The sequence below is a fragment of the Protopterus annectens genome, chromosome 13.part0 (genome assembly GCF_019279795.1).
Source record: "Protopterus annectens isolate FY-2018-M chromosome 13.part0, PAN1.0, whole genome shotgun sequence".
NCBI lineage: Eukaryota > Metazoa > Chordata > Ceratodontiformes > Protopteridae > Protopterus > Protopterus annectens.
In genome coordinates, this window is record NC_056747.1 from 304,974,316 (window position 1) to 304,997,230 (window position 22,915).

At 40.1% G+C, this 22,915-nt stretch overlaps 1 protein-coding gene across 1 annotated transcript in view; it reads right to left on the bottom strand.

The window, feature by feature from the left end:
* The window catches only part of HCN2 (hyperpolarization activated cyclic nucleotide gated potassium and sodium channel 2), a 963,160-nt gene that overhangs the window by 356,777 nt on the left and 583,468 nt on the right, over window positions 1–22,915 (bottom strand). The window lies entirely within an intron of this gene.

Genomic DNA, 22,915 nt, shown 5'->3' on the forward strand with positions numbered 1-22,915 from the left:
AAAGACATATTTTAAGCACTTTTTAATTAGAAAAACAATATTAGATAGTTCTGAAGCAAACAATTCTGATGAACAAACACAGAATTCATAGCCTATGTCTGACAGCAAAACGTTTAAGTACACATAATACTAATTACTTGCACACAAAGTTGCAGTAATTCAAGGCAGTATGGCTTTCCAGTCATATTTACTTTACTGATCTTTATAACTTCATTTAGACATAATTTCAAACAACACTTTTGACCTGAATAATATTCGTGCACTATAAAATGTTGATTTCTCAACATTTTATCATTGCTAAATTCACAAAACTGGTTTCAACAGTGCAAAGCCAAAATTACCAAATGATATAAGGCAAAATATCTACTGGATACAGGGGCACACAAATTTATTCATCACACCACCGAGCTCTTTTTTTCTCAATTTACTGAAGAGACTTCTTTAGATTGATGGTGACTTAGACAGGAATACTACCATTTGTTGCATGTTTTGTCAAAACATTTAAGCGATGTGCATCTTTAAGCACAGTACCGTGTTGTCAGCAATTTTCAGTAGCAGCTGTTGCTTTATCATACTTGCTCTGATGGCTGTTAACTCAGATTAAAAGGAAAACATGAGCTTTGTTTTCATGACTTTTCCCTTTTCTCTGGGTTTCTGGGATTTTAGAAGCAGTACATACAGAGTGTGCTGTGGGAGTGCAGGAGGCAATAGTGTGTGTATTTACAATACATTTAGATGTCTTTTAGTTATGAAATTTGGGGTCTCAGTAATGCAAGACTTGCTGTTTTATTATACATTCAGCAGAAATATTGTTTTATTACATTGTTCAACTGTGGAAACATTTTCAAACAGCAGAAATTGCTTGGAAGACTATTCTATTCAGTATGCAGTAAATGAGCAATTGCTTTTTCATTTAACTCACTTGTTTTCTGGCATGCTTAGCAGATGTAAGGATGCTCATCTAACTGCAAGCCACTAATGTAGATTTGCTCAGTAATGCATAGAGCAAATCATCAGAATGGTTTTACATTGATCTGAGCTGCACATATAAGTATAAAAAAACTCTACCCTTTACAGAAAACAGCTGTTCTTTCAGCTTATGTTTGAAAAATAAAAACATGCTTATAACTGTCACTTTCATACCACCAAAAGTAAAGTTTACCTTTAATATGCAAGAAGTGGTTTTGTCCTTGATCTCAGAAATGAAAGATGTCACTTTAATGATGTAGTCCAAACAAATGGTTTTGTAGAAAGACAGACAACTCCCTGAATGGCAAGACAGCATCTATCATTTCATTAGTGCCACTATTCTTACAGTGTGTTCCCTTACCAGACACTTCCTTAAACCCTAAATAACTGAACTGTTTATACAAGTAGACTGTATATTGTGGGGGGGATACAGTCCATCCAACTCCTGTAACTGTGTATGGCACACACACACACTGAGACTGCTACATCCTGAAATAAGGACTATGAAGTCAGAATTCTCATATGGGCTGTTATCAATCTGATAGCTGTTCTTCTCTGCTTAGGAAAGTATGCAGTCGGTGAGTACGCTTCAGACCTAATGCAAAGTCTCAAGTGCTTTTTTCTATCTTGCCATTTGGGAAACTAAGCTGCAACTGTTGTGTTTAGGTTTCAAATCAAATCACTACTACAAATTCCTGATATACAATGTTATATTCACCAAATTTAATACATGCCTTCGTAATTTGTGCGATTCTCAACAGTTCTGTACCAGATTTCCAGCATACATAGTTTACTTTAGTAAAGAATTACCTTCACACAGTATTGCATAAGAGCAGCACTACTGAACAGATGGCAAAGTGAACATTTTGATCCAAATGCAACAAAAAGCAAACAATTATGAGCCAATATTCACCATAGCAAAATTAGGTTTATACAAGTGGCAATTACTATTCATTTTGGTTTCAAATTGCACAATACTTCTCATGGGGTGCACCATATGAATTAAGGGTGCACCTTATGAATTAAGGCAATGACATTGCTCCGTTCCTCCCCAGGGGATTATTTCACAATGTCTGGGTGACATCATCTTTTGGGACAAAGCTGTACAATGACAGTGACATACCATATGCGAGGCAAGTTAAATATCTGAACCCATAAAATTTAAACGGTCACATTAAGGCTATTTTCTGAAAGTTCCATAAAACAGATCTGTACCAGCAAAAGCTGTTACTTCAGTTTCTGTTTTCTGGCTTGAAGAGCAAAACAGCGTTTTATCTTCGTGATGGTGAGTGTGTGTGGGGTGGTTCATAGCAGTAACACTTTCTGAGGATTTGGAAGATGTCAATGACCTCTAACAAAGGTAGAACAGAAACTCACCACTGTTACTATGGGATTACTGATAAGACATTGCCAATGACATTCAAACATTCAAAACTGATCTGGGCTTGAGTGAAGCTGGGATGCTGCAGCGGGCCAAAGGCATTTTTTTAAGCATTAAAACTATGACTGTAGTTTGCAGTGGGTGGTCTTTTTTTTATTTCAGGAATGGAATTGTTGTCATGTGTATTAAGTCACTCATTGCATCATTCGTTGTAAACAGCGGGTTGGGAAATTACAGCAATGGGATTGAAGTACTATTTTTCAATGGGATCATGTTGGACTCAGCTTCACATTAAGGTATTGACCTTGTGGACCCCATTATCACTTAAAAGCCAGTAACAGTTGGGTACTCCAAGGGTACCCCAGTATCTTATAAAGTTCTGAGTTTGAAGGGATAGAGCATTACAGGAGTAAGCGGAAAGATTTTTTAAAATATTAAAATCATACTTGCAACCTGCAAAGGATGTTTTCTGCTTTCTGTAGGGAATTGACAATGACTGAGTTATTACCCTCTACACACACATGGTGAACTGATGACTCTGATGGGATGGTCACCCCAGTATTACTGTAAAGGATTCTGGCTTTGTCTGAGACTGGGTAACTACAGTAGTAAGATTCCTGACATAGTAAAGAGAGGTGTTGTGGTTATCTTAGCATAAGGTGGCGATGTTTAATTTCTACTTGGTTTTGCAGATGTTGATCTTACATTTGAGTTATTTTCTTACCCTCTTGAGAAATTGAGAACTAATTAGAAAGAGTTTAAAAGACTGATAAACAACATTATTTTTAGTACACAAAAAGGTTTGTAGGAAAAATGTAAATATGAACACTATACGATAAAGCTAAGGCTATTAAATATTTTTATATCAGCAGAGTGTATATATTGTGCCTGTTGTTCAGATGTAAAGCATCCGAATAACAGAACATAATTTGTGTAAAATGTACTTAGTATTTTTCAAGGTACAAGCCAGATGTAAAAGAAGTGTGCAAGGCAAACTAAAGGGAAGTTAAACATAATTTTATGTAAAATAGAAACAATAATATATCATGGAAAATAGAAGAATGCAAAGAGAGCAGATCCCCAGTCGTATTAGGAAGGTAGAACAATGAGCAATACATGAGCAGGGCTTTATCAGAAGGTAACATTTCAAACTGGAATCTTACTGATTCATTTCCTAGATGATTAACTGTTTAGCTGACTTTGTTGAATATGTGAACAGTCAGGCAATCTCACACATTTGGCAAGGATTATATTTTTTAGGTTAAAGCATTCAATGGCATTTTGAAGGATGTAAGGACTATGCAGTGATATGAAAAAGAAAATAAGAGAGTTTGAGTCTGGAAACCATAGAAGTGAATGGCATGTCACCTCATATCCAAGTTATTCCATCAGCCTCTGATAGCTGTACCTTACACACCTAAAACTCCCAACGGGCAAATGCCAGCCACTGAGAATAGACTGTAATGTTGCAAATGCCATAGGCTGTGTGTGATGCAAAGCTGTACAGTTTATTATGTAGGTCTTTCCAGTTTAGGCAGACTAGACTAGGCAGGGATGCATTCTTTCATGGGATCACAAGGCAGAGACAGTTGCATGGCTAAAAGCAACTTCAAGATCACTGGTAGCAGCACGACAGCAGGAAGAGAAAACATCACAATGCAACAAGTGTGAGATGAGAGATGTGCTAACAAACATATGACTAGCCTCATGTGTGAGGCATGCATTTAGTCTATATAACATGGCCAGCTATTTGTCTGCCCTTTCTCAAATTCCATTGACATTCTTAAAAAGACTGAACCTGTTGAGTTACATTTGGAAATGTCTTAGTGCCTTACGGACTACTTTTCATGGGAGACTGTCAGTTGCTTTGAGAACTCCTTCAGTGACCACAAATGCTGTAAGATACGTTAGATGAAATCCACTTTCACAGGAGGTTGCCATGTATCCCACTGCTATGGACTATATACGTGTGTGTATATATATATATATATATATATATATATGTATATATATATAAAACTATAAGAGGTATTCTCCCACACAGGATGTGCTGGGGGTCTTGTCCCTGTGAAATAAAAAGTAGTTTGATGTTCACCAAAATGGCTTTCAGAAAGCTATTTTCATGGCTGTGTCACTCACTGAAAATCCCTTCATTAAATCATCATGAAACTTATTTTAATCTCCTTGATATCACTCTGAAATTGGGGCTTTGTCAAAGTCTCCTTCCTGTTATGCTACTGAGAAAAAATCTCCAGTTCTAAAGGGATGCATTCATGGTGAAAGTTGTATCTAAAGGGGTGCACTCATGGCGAAGTTTGTAGAAGAATGAGGCTGTTTCAAAGGCTGTCTTTGAAGCAGGCTCTAATCACGAGAATCATGAGAACACCAATGAAGGAAGGTTAGGCAACCTTTCTAAAAGACAAATGCCTCTCCAGATTTCTTTGTGCGATTGCAAGTTGAGTGATCTACTCCAACTTGTGCTAGAAATGGAAGTCCAGTGCGGAGCTAAGCTCACACAGTGAAGCTGCTACTTAGGTTAAAAGCAATCATATTTCTGGAGAAAGAAATTCTTGTTTATCAATGAGCCTAAAATGGCTTTTAAGCATTACAGGATCCATGATGGGACTAGAACCAGTTCTGGATTTTTAATAAATGACTGTCATACTGAGATCTCAACATTCTTATGGACAAATGCTTTGCACAGATTAACTACTAAGTGGATACAGACGCCAAAATGTGAGGTATTGAATGACCTGAAAACATCTCTTTAACGACAGATAGCACCCCTGTGCTTCCAGGCTATAACTCATTCCACAACTTTCAGACCCAAAACATGGACCGAAGCTCCAAAGGCAGTGGTGTCCCCATAATCATAAAGGATATGCACACCTCCAAACTAGTAGCCCAGCATAACATATCTGAGATACTTCAGGTACAACTAACATTGGGTAAGACGGCGATCCAGGTCATAGCCTGCTATAGGTCTCCAATCATGTCCCTAGACTCTCACTCCATGTTCCTAAGCACCCTGGAATCTATCAAAGTCCAACCCAACACTCTCTTACTAGGAGACTTCATCTACCCCTCCATCAACTGGGAAAACTACTCGAGCACCAATACACTGGCCCAGCACTTCCTGGATTTCATCAATTCCAATGCCCTGGACCAGCTCATTCTGACCTCCACTAGAGGAAGCAACATCCTTGACCTGGTTATTACTAACATGGCTGACCATTGCTCTACACCAATAGTCAATCCCTCCCTGGTCAGATCCGGCCATAAACTAATCACCATGGAAATCCACATCTCACTCACACCTCCCCACAAAGGTAACCACCTTGAAAACTTCTCCAAAGCTGACTTTGGACTCCTAAAAACAGAGGTGGCTAACTTGATGGCACCCATGCCAATGGAAAACAGCTGCATGACTGCTGAATCATACACCAATGCACTGCACAAACATGTACATAAATGCATGGAACTAGCCATACCCAACAGAACCAAGATGCTCTCCTCCAAAAAAAGGAAGCCAATCTGGTGGTCCTCTGCCATTAATAAATTCTACAACAGAAGGAAGAAACTGTTGCAGAAAAAGGTGAAGTCCCAAGACTAGAAAAACTCCCTTATTAGCCTCAACAAAAAGTTAAGATCCCTCATCAAATTCTCTAAAGCCAGCTATGAAGGCAGAATTGCAGCAGACACTAAAAACAATCACAAAGCCTTTTATAGCAATATCAAGAACCTCCACGGCAATACCCAGATTTTCTCTGAGTTACTGCACAATGGTAACTCCTATACTGAGCCAACAGATACTGCCAACATACTGGTCGACAGATTCAGTGCCAACTCTACCCCTCCCCCCATAGGACCAATCACAATACCGAAAGAATGCCAGGCACCCAGAATTACTGCAGCACACATTAAAGCTGCATTGTCCAAGGCCAAGAATACAGCTTCCATGGGACCCGATAATATCCCTGGCTGTGTTCTACATGTACTACAAAGTGAACTGGCACCACATCTGTGTGCTCTGTTCAGTCACAGCCTCACCTCAGGCTTTGTCCCTACCAAATAGTGCACTGCTACAGTCATCCCTCTCCATAAAAGGGGAGCGACTACAGACCCTGGGAATTATTGGCCCATTAACCTGATGAGTCTGATATGTAAAGCTATGGAGTGCATAATCATGGACCGGATTAACAAAGATATAGGAAATCTCCAAACTCTAGACCCCATGCTATTTGGCTTTGTGAAAGGGAGATCATGCCTGCTCAACCTGGTTGACTTCTTTGAGTCAGTCACCAGGGCTGTGGATGAAGGAAAGGCAGTGCATACAGCCTACCTCTATCTGGCCAAGGCCTTTCATACCATTCCTCACTCAGGAATTATTTATAAACTCATCAAACTAGGCATCAACCCCTATATCACTAGGTGGTTTGCAAACTGGCTCACAGATAGAACACAGTGTAAAAGTAGTGGACTCCAAGTCAGACTGCCGATCAGTCCTGGATCCTCTCCTGTTCAGCATCTACCTCTCAGAAGTCCAGGTGAGCACAAAGGGACTCTGGCTGACCAAGTTCCCAGACAACTGCAAGCTGGGAGCCATTATTAACTCCCCAAGTGATGCAGACATCCTACAGAAAGGCCTCACTGAGACCAATGACTGGTGTCAAAACCATGGCCTTAGGCTTAATGCCAAAAAATGCATCATCATCCCCTTTGGTAAAAACTCAGCTCCCACTAATTACCACATTGATGGGAGCCCACTGAACACTGAAGGCATTATATATAAGAGATCTGGGGACATAGGTTGACAGCAACCTCTCCTATGACCACCACATCGCCACTGTGGTCAGAAAGTCCTTCAATGTGGCACATCTCATTACCAAGGGTTTTGCATCCAGGAAGAAAGAGGTCATCATCTCTCTCTACTCTTCCCTCATTAGACCAATCATCGATTATAGTGCCCCATTTGGCATGTACCTCACTAGACACCTGCAACAGCTGGAGAGCCCAGAGAAGTACCTCACAAATAAACACATGTCCTACACAGACCAACTCAAAAGACTCCAGCTATTCTGTCTCATATCACCTACTTAGAGGCGATCTCTGCTTGACTTACAAAGCCATATCTGACTCAGCTCTGTTAGAAATGCTAAATCTAAAGAAATCCCAATCGCTCCAAACCACACACTCCAGAGACCTCAACCTCATTACCACAATCAACAGAACATGCTGGAGGGACAGGTTCTTCACCCAGAGACTGCCCATGGTCTGGAACAGACTTCTCATACATGTCAAGCAGAGCACCTCGCTGTCCTTCTTCAAGAAAAATCTTGATGAGTGGATGGGTAATAGAAAGTTCACCCCAGGGATTACTCTAGTGGCTCCACTTGATAGAAGCGCTGGGAACTAACTTCGGGTGGCATGATGCCAGAGCACTTCTATGGGCTAGGCTTGTAAAGGCTCCAGGGTCATTAGCCTAGTACACACCTATGAACTCAGTTCCTCCAGTACAGCTCTTTTGAGTATGAACCTTTAACTCCCAGTGGGTGCGACTTGAGCCTTTAAAGAAAATGAAGTTATCACCTTACAGGTGTAATAAGTACTCACTGACAGAGGCCAAATATCAATGCAGTTATTTGCCATAATGTATGCTTCAAGATAAAATATTCTGACACCTTATGTGTAACATGGTTTTGGAATTATTAATGCAAATATGTACAAGCAATATTTGACACCCAGAGGCACAGTAGGAGGTAACTGCAGAAATGCCTGCAGGCACACTCAGCTGTAATAAATCGTACTACTACCATGTAAAAACCCTGGGAAGAGTAGTGAAGGTTGGAAAGGCAAGCTATAAACTGAAAAAGCCTGCAGTCTACACTGGAAATGAAGAAACTCCTGTGGGTTTTACATACTCTGAAGTGGGAGCAGATGTCCTGTATGTTTTCAGCGGAGGCCCTGGGAGCAAAGCTCCACATGTGGATAGTTACATAAGAGTTAAACAGTAGCAGTTTTATACATGGTCTGGAAAAGACTTCTCATACATGTCAAGCCTAGCCCAGACCGCAGAATCCTTTATAAATGCATTCTATGAACACCTTCAGGAATGCATGGATCATGCAATCCCAAATAAAACCAAGAACCAATCCTCCAAAGGCAGACGTCCTGTCTGGCGGACCCCAGGCATAAACAAACTATACAATAGAAGGAGGAAGCTACTAAATGATAGAGCAAAATCCCAAAAAGGGAAGGCATCTCTGATCAGTATTAGCAAAAAACTACGGGCACTCATAAAATCGTCTAAGGCCAGCTTCGAGAGAAAAATTGCACAGGACACTAAGGATAATCACAAGGCTTTCTTTAGTTATGTTAGGAACCTGGGTGGGAATTCACAGATATGCTCAGAATTAGTCCAAAATGACAAAAAATACACCAAACTAAAAGACATTGCCAACATCCTAGCTGACAGGTTTAGCGCAAACTCCCCCCCCCCCCACCAAAAGGGCAAATATCTATCCCAGCAGAGTGCTGCCCCCCTGACATCTCAGATGCTCAGGTAAGAGCCACCCTCTCCAAAGCAAAAAATACAGCATCAATGGGACCAGACGGTGTCCGGGCTGCGTCCTACATGAACTCCAAGAAGAGCTAAACCCAAACATAAAACTACTGTTCAGTCTCAGCCTTACTACAGGATATGTACCCAAAGAGTGGCGTACAGTGACAGTGGTCCCTCTCCACAAAGGTGGTGCCTCAACGGATCCTGGAAACTATCGCCCCATAAGCCTGACTAGCTTGGTCTGCAAAGCTATGGAAAGGATCATCATGGACCTCATAAATAAAGATATTGGGGACCTACAGACACTGGATCCTACCCAGTTCGGCTTTGTTAAGGGCAGATCCTGCCTCTTAAACCTGGTTGATTTCTTTGAAACAGTCACCAAGGCCATTGATGAGGGGAAGGTGGTCCACACAGCCTACCTGGACCTCATAAAAGCCTTCGATACAATACCCCACTCGGGCATTATAGATAAGCTCACCAGCTTAAATATAAACCCCTATGTCACTAGATGGGTTGCAAACTGGCTCAAGGACAGAACCGACATGGTTAGAATTGCTGGAGCCATGTCAGACTCCAAACCAGTTACAAGTGGCATCCCACAAGGCTCAGTCCTGGGACCTCTCTTGTTCGGTATATATTTCTCGGAGGTACAGGCCAACATGGAAGGACTGTGGCTGACCAAGTTCGCAGATGACTGCAAACTGGGCGCCATAATAGACTCTCCAGCCGACACAAGCATCCTCCAAAAGGGCCTCATAGAAACAGACAACTGGTGCCAGAGCCATGGCCTCAAGCTAAACACCAAAAAGTGTATAGTCATCCCCTTTGGCAAAAACAAAGTGCCCACAAATTACCACATAGATGGTAATCCATTAAGTACAGAAGAAGCAATTAGGGACCTGGGGACCCAAGTTGATAGCAGTCTCTCATTTGACAACCACGTGGCCAAAGTTGTTAGAAAAACATTTTATATAGCCCACCTAATCATGAAGGGATTCACATCTAGATCAGGGGAGGTCATCGTGCCTCTTTACTCATCCCTCATCAGGCCCATAATTGAGTACAATGCCCCTTTTGGGATGTACCTTACCAGACACCTGCAGCAACTGGAAAGACCCCAAAAGTACCTCACCAAGAGGATCAAAGGGCTCAAACAGATGCCATATGCTGCCCGGTTAAAGAAACTCCAGCTCTACTCAGTGGCATACCGCCTGTTCAGGGGCGATCTGTGCCTGACGTATAAAGCCATGTCCAACCCGGAATTAATGGACAAGCTGCACCTCAGAAAATCCAAATCCCATTGAGCTACGTGCTCGAGAGACTTGAACCTCAGCACTGAAATAAATAGGACATGCTGGAATAAAATCCCAGTCCAGGTTAGGCAGAGTCCCTCATTGACTCTCTTCAAGAGGAATCTTGATGAGTGGATGGGAGATCGTAGGTTTAACCCGGGTATCACTTCTGTGTCACTGTTAGACAGAGGCACAGTATACTAACCTTGAAAAAGGGCATAGCAAAATTAATTTAAAATGGATGGCGAAAGCCAAACACATTCTGGCTAGGCTTATAAATGCCCTAGGGCAGATAGCCTAGTATGAACCTATGAACCTATGTTCAAGCAGCACTCATGAACTTCTGCACAATGAAGGTGGAGCAATAACTACAGAGGATCCAAAATTTCCTATACCTGTTGTATGAGATTCCATTTTTATTTATTTTATTTTATTTATTTTACATTTGTTAACCAGGATAGTCCGACTGGACACAGGTCCATTTTCAGCAGAGGCCCGGGGAGAAAAGCTCCACATGTGGATAGTTACATAAGAGTTAAACAGTAGCAGTTTTATACAGTCACATATAGATACCAGTACAGAATTATAGGATTATATGCATACTTGGAATACATACATACTTAAACTTAACATTGTAGTTTTCTTGTTTGAACTTAGACATTTTTAGTGGTACAAGGCTGAAAAAGGTAGCATGTCATTCAGTAGTACAATACATATGAGAATGAGACTAAGTCTGAAACATTGACTATTTTACAGATAGCCAGGTAGTGAAGAGTGGTAAGCTGGTTAGTCAGGGTTGGTACAGGGGCACAGCCAGTGACTTTTTAGGAATTTTTTGAGAGATGTTTTAAATTGGTTAATAGTCTGGTTTGCTGTAAGTTTGGCAGGGAGCCGATTCCAGATTGTTCCAACAGAGTTGCAAAACAATGAGTCACCTGCTGAGTTTTTAGATTTAACAGTTTGTGCCAGTATTTTGTCAGAAGACAGGAGAGTTTTTAGGTTACTGTAAGGGGTAATTATATTTTTGAGTATGGGTGTGCTTTCGGGCTGATGGAGGACTTTGTGGGCTATTATTAATTGAGTATACTGGATTTTAGAGGGGAAACTCCAGCCAGCCTAGAGATTGTAGGTTAATACAGTGGTGGGTTCTATATGCTGAGCCTGTGGCAAATCTCACTATGGTGTTGTAGCAGCTATTGAGTTTATTGAGGTCAGATTTACTCAGGTTTGTATAGACTGGGGAGGCATAAAGAAGGGTTGAAAGTAAATGTGTTCGGGCAATAACTGTCCTAGCAGTTGGGGTTAGAAATGCCTTAATTCTACATAGAGATCCTAGCTTTTTGTTGACTGTTTTAATGGTTTTGTCGATGTGAGTGTCAGACTTAAGGTTATTGTCAACAATTACACCTAATAGTTTTGTATTACTTTCTGGGGAAATTATTGTGCCATTATTAGATGTTATGGTAAATGATGGGAGTGTAGCTTTCCGGGTGGGGGTGAAGAGTAGCAGTTTTGTTTTATTTGTATTCAATAGAAGACACCTGTCAGTGAGCCAGTTTTCTACTACATTGAAAGTATTTTAAGTTAAGGTCTGAAGGTCTAATGGGGAGGTAGCAGAACAGATTAGGGTAGGGTCAGCTGCATATTGAATGCAGGTTACTTTGGGGATGAGAGCATGAAGATCATTAATGAAGATGGAAAATAGGAGAGGTCCTAGTATAGACCCTTGAGGAACTCCAGGGGTGACTGGCAGTAGGGAAGAAAGGCTATCCTTCCATAGCACAGCTTGTTGTCTGCCACTTAGGTAGGACTGAAACCAGCATATTGCTAGGCTGTCTATGGCAAGAGGTTTTAGTGTTTGAATGAGTTGCTGGTGGTTTACCATATCAAATGCCTTAGATAGGTCAAGAAAGACAGCAGAGGAGGGTGTATTATTATTACGGATTTGATTTATTGTCTGAGAGAAGGATAGAAGGGCTGTGGTGGTACTATGGTGGGGTCTAAATCCATGCTAGGAGGGAGCTAGGAGATTGTGCAAATTGAGGTAATGAAGGAGTTGCTTGTGGATACATTTTTCCATAATTTTAGCCAGAGGGGACAGAATGGCAATGGGACGGTAATTTGATAGATCAGTGGAGTTACCCCCTTTATGGAGAGGAATTACATAGGAAATTTTCCAGATGGAGGGGATATATGCTTTAGAGATGGTTCTGTTAATCAATATTGAGATGGGATATGCTATTGCATTTGCAGCCTTTTGAAGATATTCAGCTGGGACTAGGTCTTCTGAAAGGGTGGTGGGTTTCAGTTTCTTGATTAAGGATCGGATAAATGCTGTTGGTACAGGGTTGAAAGTTAAAGGATGGGTGGGTATTGGATATGAGGTTAATAGGGTCTAGGTTGTTGGGGCCTAGTTGGTTGGCAAGGGATTGTATAGTTTCTGTAAAGAAGGTGTTGAAGTTGTTGGCAATACTTTCTGGTGGTTTCTGGAGGATAGACGCAGGGGTAGGGTTAGTAGTATTACCTGGATGGAGAAGATTGTTTAAGCTGGACCAAAATTTTTGTGGTCGATTTTGATGTTTATGTTGCAGGTTACAGTAATAGTCTTTTTTGTCTAACATTATAGACTTCTTAGTATCATTTCTTAGCTGTTTATATATTAGTTGATCCTTAGGATTTTTATTGGTTTTCCAAGACGACCAGGCTTTATTTCTATTCATGATTTTTTGTCTAGTTTCTTTGGACAGCCACGGTGCTACTTTTTTCTTTGTTCTGATGGTCCGGGTGGGTGCATGATTGTTAAGGATTGTAAGAAATGTGAAGTTAAACTGTGATACTACCTCATCTAATGGGAGTAGTTTTAGTCTATTCCAGTTACATGTTTGAAGTTCTAATTGGAATTTGGTTTGATTGAAGCTCTTATTCTTCCTGATAGTTCTGAAGCTAGGTATTTCAGGGATATCATTTTTTTGTCTGAGTATATATGTTAGGAGGTGATCACTTATTTCCTCAGGTTGGGTGCTTGCCTTATACATTTGGGGAGGGTTATTAAGATTCCAGTCTAGTATGCTTTCTTTGTTATTGGGCTTACTAGTTCTGATGGTGGAGGTTATGACTTGGGAGAAACCATATAGAGTTATGTTGGTAGTAAGGAAGTCTGAGGAGCAGGTGTTCCAGTCTATATTAAAGTCACCTAGTCTTTTATTGTTCCTCTGTCTATCAGTCATCAATCTCCTAGAGTCAGACTCATACTATTTAACCCTCATACTACAGATGCACTGTGTACAATACAAGGGCAGCAGCTGTTTGAAAGGGCCATCACTCAGGTAACCCCTGCTTCACCTCTCACCTGTACATGCACCAGTGGACTTTCTATATGAAGTCTTTTGCTATATGTCAACTTGGTGGTTAACAAGCTCATCTCCCCCCAGCACAGATTCTGCATCTTGCCTCCCTTCTCTTAGGATTTGTGGCTTTCTTACATCCATCTCTACTCCTTTCCTCAAGGATGAGCATGCTTATCCTGCCTGGACAACTCCATAAAGCACCCAAACCACTTGTTAAAATTGGGTCTCTTGGGCTGTAATCAGGTCTACATCCTTTTACACCACCAAAGACAGCCACGGTTGAGTTAGGCCTCACACATCTGGTCTTCTTAGGAACTACAAAGTAGGAAGAAAATCCTCAATCCTGGAAGCAGATTGGGACAAACTGGATGGTTTATTTGTATAGTACGTTCTAAGTTTAATAGAGTTTTTCAGGCATCATAACCTGAAGGGCCTATAGTCTGGTCACTGTAGGGGTGAATGCATCTTACAACACAAGAGAACCCCACTTCTGAATGAACTACAACAGTTACTAGTCCTAAATGATCACCTTCAAGAAGCATCTCCAACTTGTTCTGCATTTGGCTGACCCAAAAGCCAAAGGGTAGGTAAATCAGGAGCACTTGGAGTGATCATATAGATAGCAGGACCTCATATCAGAGGTGATTTAATATAAAGGCCTTTAGGCTTTAACGAAAAAGCATCTATGAGAAAAGTGCTGCACAGATCCTTATAAAAAGTACTGAAGTCAGGTACTGCAAACACAGTCTAACTGTGAAAAGCATAGTCTGTTTGTGAGGGCTGATGCATACTGGACAAAGATTTGATGTTCTGACCTCTTCTGATCAATGCTTTGACATCCTCTTCAGAAATGAAATGGTCTTAGATGGCATTATCTGTATCGGTATGTTACCCAGAGTAAAGGAGTGACAGCCACTTCCAAAAGCTAAATATACCTACTAGCCAAAATGTGCATATGGAAGGGACTGGTATCTGAATTTCCTTTTGTGATGGTAACCATACGACTGTGTGAGAGATTCAAAAATGAACACTGATGCTTTGGATGACCTTAATCTGGAACACTGAAGGTTAAGGGTGGAAACATACACTGGCATGGTCAATTGAGCTACCAAAATTGGTAGTAGTGATGGCTGGCATTTCTTATACAAGGTTTAGTGAGAATGGAAAAAAAAAACAGCCTGAAAGATTTTGCACATGGCTACCTCACATAAACAAAACAGCAGTACAGAGGCAGGAAGAGAGTACATCTTATGCATGGAGTGATGACCTTTGTCCTTTAGTTGTTTCTTTTTCAGTCTTTTGGCTCTTACCCAGTCTTCCTATTGATTTGACTAATATTAATCTAAATATAACTCCTCTAAACACAACTGCCAAGGCCACAGTTGCACAAAAATAGTTCCTCAAGTATACATAACACAACATGCATCCTAGTTTTGTGCAATTGTGAAACATACAAAATGACAAAAAATATTTTGGTAGGCGACAAGACCTTAATAATTACTATTCTAACTCCAAGTTGGATAAAGTGTGATCAGCTAAAATACTAAAAATGATAATTTGACTGTTCTGAGATATTGCAGTCTCGTACATTTGCTATCATAACATGTAAGCCTACACACATCAGTATGTTGGACAGCAAGCAAGCAGATGTAGGAAAATAATGGAGCGAGCAAACATGTTTGAGCAAACTCAGAATGAGCAATCCTGTTTCGAGCACCTCAAAGGAATATATAGATGTAAGTGTAAGGCATATGATTTGGCTTATCCTTTCGACTATCCTATGTAACTGTTTTCACATCTATACTACTGAAATTCTTTTACTTGCACTCCAAACTATACCCTGGGGTCTCCTAATGCTCAACACTTTTGTTTTCTCCCTCTCATATTGAACTTGATAATCTTGTATGCTAAACTCTACTGCACATGTTCCAACCATTTATCAGGCATCATATGTCAACTGTCCAACTCACTAAAAGTGTCAGCCTTTCAACACCCCCTGGCTGGATACTGCTTACTGTAGTTAGCACAGGGGTTTAGGCTGTGAGCTGTAGTTCCTGCGGCACGGGATTTGATTCTCTTAGTCCTTGTTTGTGTACTGTGTGAAGTTGAGCAAGCCACTTACCCAGGCAAAGCTCCTGGGTCATTCCTGAAAAGGAGGGACTGTTTGTACATTGGGGCTAGTTGGTTTATTTTTGTATTATTACTATTATTATTACTTGCACACTCTGACACCTCCTACTGTTGCTGATAAGTTCACATGCTCACCTATTAACCCCTGCTTTCCCTTTTGCTAATTCCCATCGTCCCCCTTAAGGCACTTAACTCTACTCAGACCAGGTAAGGAAGAATACTGATATGTAAATCAAATAGTCTGTATAATTATTCCAGTGGTGTCATACCCTGTTTCCCCAAACTGGAAACATTGTCACATATATTATACCTTGAATTCACACTGTGGATCTGCAGTACGTAATGTATCAATTGGTTGTGGTTTGTATTTCTCCATATCAATATCCGCTGAGCATACAGCACTGCGCTATGTGCTTATGAACTATTTCCTGTTACAGGGAAAGCTTAATTTCCTATTTTAAATGAATTGCATAGTCAATGACTTATTTTTACTCAACATATCAGTGCTCCAACATGCTTACGGTGTATTTTAGCATTCTGATGGATTGTATTGTATAATGATTTTGTTGCTGGGGATATTTTCATTCACTGGGACACTCTTCGCCCATCAGACAAAGAAACTGTGTCCATTTACAATGTATTTTACAGGACAGATGTCTGTGGAGGGAGGAAACGCTGCACTTTACATTTGAACCCTGAATTTGAGGCTGCCTCAGTGTGACGCTCACTTGATTTTTTTTCTCACAGTCCATCGTCAGGAATCTGGTCCTGAACACTTACATCAAAGGTAGATATATCATTCAACAAATGCTTATGTCTGACCTAGAATTCTGAGCTTCTATAACAAAAGGTGAGATGGTGGGAACAAATTCAGTCTTTTAGGAGTGCCAAATGAAATATCAAACAAAGGAAATATGAAATTGCAGTGGGATTTGTGTCATCAGAACACATTGTTTAACCAGCATACTTAAAGTTGGTGCATCGGAGTCTCTCTTTAACTGTTGGGTATCTATAAGGCTCTCCTTTTTCTTCCCCAGACTTACCTCGACCCACGCCCAGCACCCGTGAGGCAACTGACACTCCAGGTGCAACTTTACGTTGGTGTCGAGGAGTTTTTACTTTAAGGTCTAACTTACCTTCACCTGCTCACACATGTTCACTTCCAGTTCGAGGATGTACAACAGAGACATGCTGGTGTCTCATCACACCTCTGCTGCAACTCAAACAACGTCCTCCACCTATACCCCCTTTAAGACAATGTTTCCTACTTCTCTCCAACTTCTACCATGGACTGACTGCAAGACGTGTCTAATGTGTGCCCTCTGCTCAAGATAGGCAGACAATCCCTCTCCTGCCAGTGCCTCAGATGTCTAAGTTGCTAGTCAAACTCTGGTTACCTGTTCCAGAGAGAGGGAGGTTTATCTGGTAGCTGATATTTAGTGCACGTGTTCAGTGGAAAAATAGAAATAAAATGACACATGGTATTAAATCCATTGAGCAGCATCTACTTCAAAAATTCTCAGAAGCAAGATCATTTCTGTTTCTTACATCTCAAAGACAGTGTACAACAAAACATGGCAGTAAAATGTAAGCCACCTGCCAGTGTTTTTTTTTTTTTTTTGGCTTGCAATCAATGACTTTCAGTTCCCACTATTCCCTATTTCTCCTGCTATCCATGGGGGTCACCAACATTGTAGAAAGCCTCAGATATGTGCCTTTTCTGGGTGGGTTCTGCACCTCTGAGAATATCTCTCAGTCTTTACAGGCTTGTGACCCTGTTACTAGGGATCTAGAATGCCCACCCTGTCCTGCTATGGTCAGTTGTGGTTTTCTGTTAAGCCTTACTTCCCTTTGACATCCTGGGCTTACATCACTGCAAGTATGCAATGGCGCTGAGAGATAACCCCCCCCACCAATGTGGTGATGTGACCTTCACGCTGCCTACTTAAAACATGCTTTCATATAAAAGACCCATGGCTCTAAACACCACTGGCATTCCAGAGCTGTGGCTGTGTATCTCCAACATGTACCCACAGCCACTTCCCCAAGTAGAAATGAGCAGCCTAAGCCTTCTCATTTCTCTACCCTCCACTCCAGCTCCAACAGGCCCCCAAGCCAATAATCAAGTTCAGGTTGTTTGGGTCACTGTCAGGACATTACCCATCTATGCCAGAGGAGCCGGCTAAGTCATCTGGTAATGTGGTTCCAAGGATTATGTGCCAACCAAAGAATGTTACATGCACTTACATTGTTAGAACTCTACAATACTGTTACAGATGCTATCAGAATAGCGAAGTGGCTTATACCATTTTATATAAAAATGGCATTTTGGGGAGTTATTTGTGGAACATTCTAAAGGCAGATATTTAATTGCTGGGACGTCCACTGGTGTAGAGACATAATGACCTTTCTACACCAGCAGTTACCCAGCCTTCATAGCAGCCCATGCAGCAGGGGTTCAGCCGAGACAGAACTTTCTTAACTCTCCAAGCTATTTTTTTAATTTTCTTTGTGGTAATATTCTTCATTTGATACCAAATGCTGTACTTTCCAAGCAAATTTTAAATTGGAATGCATTCTACTATTCTAATGCTGAGATACTAAACTTCTTGAATTTGTATTAATTTTGAGGTGAGTTTTCATTTTATATACTTGTATACTTGTATAATGCATTTAAATTAACATTTTAATAGTATTTCTATCAGCCACATACTGACATTTATTTTATTGGTATATACTTTGACCATTTTCATAACTTTTAATATCTGTCTAAATTTCCTGTCTTTGGTGAACGGCTTTGTCATTTAGTAAAAGTGGAGCTCAGCTGAGCTGAGAGAGACCAAATGAATGATGACTGACTCTCCTGTCTTTGTAGGGTGGGGCTGCAAAACGTCTCAGTTATATTTGCCTCAGGATGCTGCAGCGCAGGAAGATAAACACCAGACAGCCATCAAGTGTCATTATGAAACATGCAAGAATGATTATTATCACACACACAGCAGTACGATGCAACCTGTTTGTGTCTTTGTATCCTTCCTCACCAGAAATTTAAGGAATAAAGAAAAAAGAAATGGAAACTAAAGGTCACAGTAAGACATCAGTCACCTCAACGATTCTTAATCCACTGTCTCCCCCACTGCCTTACCTGAGTCCACTAAAGTAACAGGGTTAAAGGAGGGACCAAGTTTGATAAAGGATTATGCCAGACCAATACGCAGATGGCAATGGGTAAGGGTAATTAATGGAGCACTTGATGTGTGGAAATGGCAAACTAAGGGTCATTGAGTTTAGAAAAAAATTGCTTTTTATATCATGGACAGATCTGCGGTAGACTTGTGAAATTGAAGGAAATAATCAATGAACAGACTTGATTTTAATATTCATGTATCAACATTCCTTTGCTTAAATCTTTGTAATGGCATGGGATGCAAATATTGGAATGCAAACAGAAGTCACTGCTGCACATGTCCTGTGATCAAGGGAATTTGTTACTCATATAATAATGAATGCATGAACTATCTGTAATCTATTTATGGGCAGTAATAGCAATACGTAATAATGGAGCAATAACTGTTGCAATGTGCAGTGCTTTCAAAGTGCCAGGGTACTTATGTGCACGATTCTTAGTCAGTCAATCACCGTGTTTCCCCATAGTCAGATAATCCTTCTATCTGGCCCAGTTAAGTTCCAAGGGAATATTTTCAAGATCCAACAAAGTCATCCTGCCACTTTAGTCTTCCCTTATCAGACCCATCACTGAACATAATGTCCCCTTTGGTACATATAAATGCAAGCAGATCACTCAACTGGAAAGGGCCCAAATTTACAATACCAAGAAAATTAAACATCTTAAATCCTTTAACTACCTTGACAGATTAGGATGATTGAGATGCTATTCTCAGTAGCCTACAGGCTGTTCTGAGGTGACTTGTGTCTTGCTTTTTGAGCCATGAAAGAAACAATCCTATTGGACATCCTGTTTCCTTGCACCATGGACCTAAATCTACACCAACAAATAAACAAGACTTAATGGAGAGATAAGTATTCCCAATCTGTGGAATATGTTACCACTACAGGTCAAAAGAATTACTACTTTAACTACTTTTAAGGCTAGTCCTGGTGACTGGATGGGTAGACACACACTTACAGCAGGGCTGTCATGTACAGCTTGCTTAGTTTGGGAGTTGAGTTCTAGTGATGCTTAAAAAGGGAGGCATGAACTTTTAAGTGTGCCTATGCAAAGGTAAATATGTGTAGGTGTATTATGATCCTCGTGATCACTTGTCTAGTATCGTTACTATGTATTTCACATACATATGCATTTGTCATTTCCAAACCTTCTGTGTATATTCTGCCTTTTCAGATATGTGCCTTTTCTGGGTGCGTTCTGTACCTCTGAGAATACCTCTCAGTCTTTACAGGCCTGTGACCCTGTTACTGGGGAGCACACTTGCATAAACATATTAGACACTTACTTTAGCAAATGTACTTCACAATAAACCTGCTTTAATCTCCATGGTATAAAGGGATGCAGTCCTCACTGCGATCAAGTTGTCCTCAGTTTGATTAGTGTGTTGGGCACTGGAGGCGTCAGGCAGGGGAGGGGGATTGAGTTGGCAGTGCATGCTTTCCTTTCTCTCTTTCTCTTTCTGATGGAGGTGGGTGGGTGTGTCCATGGCTATGGGTAAGCTGCCAAAAGGGAAATGGCAAGATGGTGGAACTGCCATTCCATGCAATGATGAACATGGCATCATTACATATTCTGCTTCATTTAGGTGACCCTTCCACTAGAATTACCAGTAAATCTTCACTTCAGCCACGTAGACAATGTCTTTCCTTCCAGGTCTCATCCTTCATAAGGTGTTGACCCTAGGCTCATGCATCAAAAGGGCATCTCTGCCCAGAGATATGGGTGCATCTGTTGTTAGGGATATTTTGACTTACTTATTTATCCTTTGTTGACCAGGTTAGTCGCAATAGGCTAGTGGCCTCTTTCCTGAGGGAGACCTAAAGTGGTCTTTATACTACTATGGCAAAGGAAATACCAGACACCTCCAGCAGACCACAACTGAAATGAATGGACTGGAAGCAGCACAGCTAAATAAACAAGTATAGTTTAATTTCTAAGCACTTTTGCCTTCAGTAAAGGCACCAGAAATAAAATCCGAACACAGGAAGGAAGTCTGTTTAAATATACCTCTCAGTAGGTATTTGACAATGAAAACTTATTAAAAACATGTGCAACAGCATTTAAAGTGACAGTGCATATATACGAAGCACTAATACAAATACATATAAAACAAACATAAAAATCACAAAACGTAATATTATGTTACTTAAAAGTGTAAAAATGCTTAAATACTGCAGCTCTTGCTTTTAAAATGCAGTTAAGAGATAACATTTCACTTAATCCTAGTTGTTAATTGTATTTAACCAGATCTGCCAGTTTAATTCCTTCTGTTCTAATAACAATTCACTATCTCCCCCTCTGTCCAACATACAAACCCTGTCAGTAATGAAAAAAAGAAATCTCCTGAAATCTGGACAGTACATATGGTTAAAAAAAGCATTTGTAGATTTGGGATTTTTTTATATCATAAACGTGTTCATAAATCCTTTCTGCAAGCTTTCTATTGGTTTAACTATATAGAATACGGAGCAAAACTGAACATGTGGCAAGGTAAACAACCATCTTCTTATTACAATCACATACCCCCAGACATGAGAAAGGTTTGTCATGTCCTTCAACAACTACATATGGTCCATCTTGAATATATTTACAATATTTATAATGGCCACATTTTGTCATTTTCGAATGTAACAATATTGCACTATTACTATTATTTTTTTTTCAAATATATTCTTGCGGTTTTCACCTCTACTGCATGTAATTTTGGGTGGTAGGCCTAAAACTTCATGATATTCAGTAGTAGAAACTGTGTTCCATGTTTTGTTTAAAATATCGCTTAGTGCTGGTGTTTGATGGCTATATCGAATCATAGCACCAACCCTTTCATGATTGTTGGTGACAATCTTTTTACTCTGTGAAAATTCATCCATTTTATTAGTGCTACTAAGTAAAGTGGAAAAGTTGCCTTGTCTGCCTTCTAATAATTTTTGTCTTAACAGATTCACCATACTCAGTAGGATAATTCCTTTCATAGAACATAGTGCCAAGCTTGTTTAGCTCCTGTTTAAATACAGTGTCGAGAGAATCCTGACAGGCGTACCATTTAGCCTTTGATTATATTCTTCTTTTGATAAGGGGGGGTGGCAGCTATTACAGTGTAGAAAGTAGTTTGAATAAGTCTCCTTTCTGAATATGTTTGTAACATTTGCTGTCTGTCCTTAGTAATTGTCACATCAAGAAAGTTGATTGAATCACTTCCAACTGTTGATGTAAACACCAAGAAGCTAGTGGAGGCATTTAGTTAAGATAGGGATTGCTCAAACATAGAAACTTCATTGCCCCTCAAAATTAGGATGTTATCCATAAATCTGAAATAATGAAATACTTTGTTGAAAAACTTGAAGTGAAAACCTTGGTGTGCTCCCGATCTGCAAGAATTAAATTTGCATAACTGGGAGCACATCTAACACCCATCACTACCTCTGTAATTTGATGGTAGAGCCCACTATCAAAATAAACAAAATTATTTTTTAATACCATTTCAAATAACATATCTCACTGGCATTCTTTGTTTTGTCCTTAAGTAACATATTATGAAAACGTTGTAAACCTCTTTGTGTAGAATCACTGAGAACAAGTTAACCACATCTATGGTGATAAAACTAACATTTTCTCCTTGAATGGGACAGAATTTAACAAATGCAACAAATGCCATGAGTCGTGCAGAATATGGTTCTCACTTTCCACCAAAGCTTTACAGCTTGCATCAACATACATAGCTAGTGGCTCTGTTTTGGATTTAGCTGTTGACACAATAGGTCTAATTGGAGGGTTTTATATATATACTTTTGCACCTTAGGTATTCCAAAGATTGCTGGAATTACCAGCTTTTTTACTTCAACAAAATCGAAAACATCTCTTGATATAGCCCCATGAAGAACATGATCATTCAAATAAAAATCAATTTTAGACTAGGCTATGTTGGTTTTGATCTTTGTTACCTGAAATTATGTAGATGTGTTGTATAATAAATCCAACATCTTGCTTGCATAATAGAAGAAATCCATTATGACAGCCCCCCCCCATCCGATTACATAACAC